The sequence below is a fragment of the Penaeus vannamei genome, chromosome 30 (assembly GCF_042767895.1).
Source record: "Penaeus vannamei isolate JL-2024 chromosome 30, ASM4276789v1, whole genome shotgun sequence".
Lineage (NCBI taxonomy): Eukaryota > Metazoa > Arthropoda > Malacostraca > Decapoda > Penaeidae > Penaeus > Penaeus vannamei.
In genome coordinates this window covers 22,836,253-22,839,533 of record NC_091578.1, presented here as the reverse complement: position 1 = coordinate 22,839,533, position 3,281 = coordinate 22,836,253, and the positions used below count along the sequence as shown (strand labels likewise).

Genomic DNA, 3,281 nt, shown 5'->3' with positions numbered 1-3,281 from the left:
CTGCAAACTACCTGTCTCACCTGTTTACCCTTTTCCCTGATTTTCGATAATATTTTCTAATATTTAATACTTGTTTTAAAAAAAATAAGTATCAATATTGATAGCATTAGTAAAGAAAAGCATTTTCCCGCTTTTTCAAGCAAAAGGGAGATTGCAAGATCTACTAATTGACTCTTTTGTGGCTAAGTATTGGCAGAGCCATCTATGTGCAGAAACCTTTAACCAAGCATTGCCAAAGGGAATGCACCATTTTCTCGTTGACATTGGGTTAAGCTCTATCTTGCTACTGTGTACATAGTGTAGGTTGTCATTCTTTGCTGTCAGTACTGAAGGAAAGGGGGCCATGGTGAGCACTTGGGTCACTGGGAGTATTTTCAAAAAGCTCCTGTCAGGAGGTAACAGGGGTTGCTAACTCAGAACCCATGGGTTTTGCACAAAGAAAAATTATAATCAAATTCATTCCTATCACATCCAACTACATGAGAGTCATGTATTCATTATTCAATTTTTTAACACACTGTTGTTTGGGTGCTCTCTAATCAACTCTGGGGTGATGCCTTTATGTTATACTAGACCGCTACGATAATGTCTTGTGTAGTCAAGCTGCAATAAGTTGTGCAAGCTAAACAGTTGTACACTTATTAGGCCCTGACTGTAAACATTAGAGAGATACCACCCATTTAAAAGTAGGCATAAAGCCCTCTTTCCACCTCATTACCTGAAGAATTGATTATGCTGCAGCAAAGAGCATAGACAGAAGGGTAAATATATATCTCCCACACTTCTTATTCTCTCAAGCAGCAGACTACACACGCACCCCAGAGTGTGTGTGGTTCACATCTTGAGTTTTTGTCTACCACCACATGGCCACTGTTTTAAGATCTACACTAATTGTAAGTTCCCCTAAATGTTATTCTGATTAATTCCTATCCACCAGATGTCTTCAACTGAGGCATAGATTTTCCCTGGTTAACCCACTGGACATCATTCAAGGAAGTAATAGACTAAACATTTTATTACTTTCAGTTACAGATCTGTTACTTCTCACCCAAGACAAATAAAACCTACATCAACATCACACAGTTCATGAAAGATTGTCATAAATAATGAAACATACTAACTAGGATTATTACATTAGAAATAATGGTGACTATAAGCTGGGCAGATATGGTCAATCCGAATTACTGATCAAGAAATGAGCGTAATTCTAAATGCCTTCATTCGTCAAGCTGCTGCTTTATAAGGAAATGGCATGAGGATAACATTATATATTAACATCTTGCTTATAAGACATGGATTGGTAGCTAAGGTCTTATGGTGAGATGAGCACTTCCCAACCTTGAATAATTGGATGGGGGTCTAGGGGTACAGGCCCCAGGTTAGGAGAGTTAATGGTGCATTAAACAATGTCTGTAGATTCACTGGTATGTTCCTAAGGTTGCTGGATGGAATAGCATATTTAGTCTTAGAGGAGGGCAGTCACTTTATAAACAATTATCCAACATTCCATTTGTGTGTGTGTGTGTGTGTGTGTGTGTGTGTGTGTGTGTGTGTGTGTGTGTGTGTGTGTGTGTGTGTGTGTGTGTGTGTGTGTGTGTATGTGTGTGTGTGTGTGTATGTGTGTGTGTGTATGTGTGTGTGTGTATGTGTGTGTGTGTATGTGTGTGTGTGTGTGTGTGTATGAGTGTGTACGTGTGAGTGTGTACGTGTGAGTGTGTACGTGTGAGTGAGTACGTGTGAGTGAGTACGTGGGAGTGTGTACGTGTGAGTGTGTACGTGTGTGTGTACGCGTGTGTGTGTACGCGTGTGTGTACGCGTGTGTGTGTACGCGTGTGTGTGTACGTGTGTGTGTGTGTGTGTGTGTATGCATGTGTGTATGCGTGTGTGTGTACACGTGTGTGTGTGTACACATGTGTGTGTGTGTACACGTGTGTGTGTGTGCGTACACGTGTGTGTGTGTACACGTGTGTGTGTGTGTACACGTGTGTGTACACGTGTGTGTACACGTGTGTGTACACGTGTGTGTGTGTACGTGTGTGTGTGTGTGTACGCGTGTGTGTGTGTGTGTGTGTACGTGTGTGTGTGCGTGGGCACACGCACACATTATCATCATTATTATTGTGTGCATCAAGGAAAACATAACATACTTATAGGAAATAGATCTACACATGATTCTTAAATTTTTGTAAGCGATGAACATGGAGGAATGATCTCTTGACCCTTTTGCCTAAAGAACTGTATCTACAAGTAAATGTCAGTAACCATAACACTACTATCATTGATGGGGTAATAATGATAAAAAACAATTATCAAGTCTCTAACAATACCATTTGTATTCAATAAAAACTCAAGTCACATAAATGCATGTTTTCGACACACTGTATATGAACAAGAAGAATACAATAAGAAGGTAATCAGTTTCAGACTTTCAAATTTCCTTCATAAGACAAGAGTTCTTGTCTCCAATATAGGAAAAATATGTTAAAGCAATTTAACTAAAACACAAAAACGTGAATACCTCCCCCAACACGCTTCGCCGCACATTTATGACATCAAATGAAAAAATGACTGATTGAATTAAACCAAACCAGCCGCTAAAATCACGAAATACCTCACGTTCCTCTCCTCTCCGCACCTGCTTCTCGTATCACTTCCAGCACAGCAAGTCGTACGGCACTGAACGCCGTTTTGATTACCAGCCTTTGCACGGGATCACTATTCAAGGAACGGCTATTTAAATTACATTTCTACTGAATCCATAAACATATCGCGATAAAGATATATATCTAACATTTCATATACATGGATATGAACACTTTTTTAATTAGTCTATGCAGCGTTAAGACGATGGTTTTAATCCTTTTAGAAAGGGAATCCACTACCTGTTGCTTTTGAAGGGCAGTAAAGAAAAACTTGTTCCTCCTACAACTTTCTAATGATGTAAAGGAGTTCGAGATTATGAAATCATTCGTATGCAGTGCAGGTTGCAGTGTCACTTTCAGCGAACGTGTTTAAAGGCAGAGACAAGGGAACTATAAGCTCATCATTTGTTTAAACGTGACTGGGAATTTCCATGGCGACTTTCAGCGGTATTGTCATCACCATTGCCAATAATATTAGTATTCATTTACGCCATTTCCATTTTCATAAGGTTATCATTACCCTTATGTCATTCTGTAACATTGATGTTGATCATGGACGTTATTAGTATCATCCTTATTATCATTCTCATCATCCATATTATCATCATTATTAGTAAAATTATGATCTGAATCATTGTT

The 3,281-nt window shown here is 39.1% G+C and overlaps 1 protein-coding gene across 1 annotated transcript in view; it reads right to left on the bottom strand.

Moving 5' to 3' along the window:
- Positions 1-2,746, bottom strand: part of LOC113806472 (sugar transporter SWEET1) — a 48,157-nt gene extending 45,411 nt beyond the window's left edge. The window contains exon 1 of the mRNA XM_070143147.1: positions 2,612-2,746. The gene's annotated coding sequence lies outside the window, so the exon portion shown is untranslated. The remainder of the gene's footprint in view (positions 1-2,611) is intronic.
- Between the last annotated feature and the right edge of the window lie 535 nt (positions 2,747-3,281).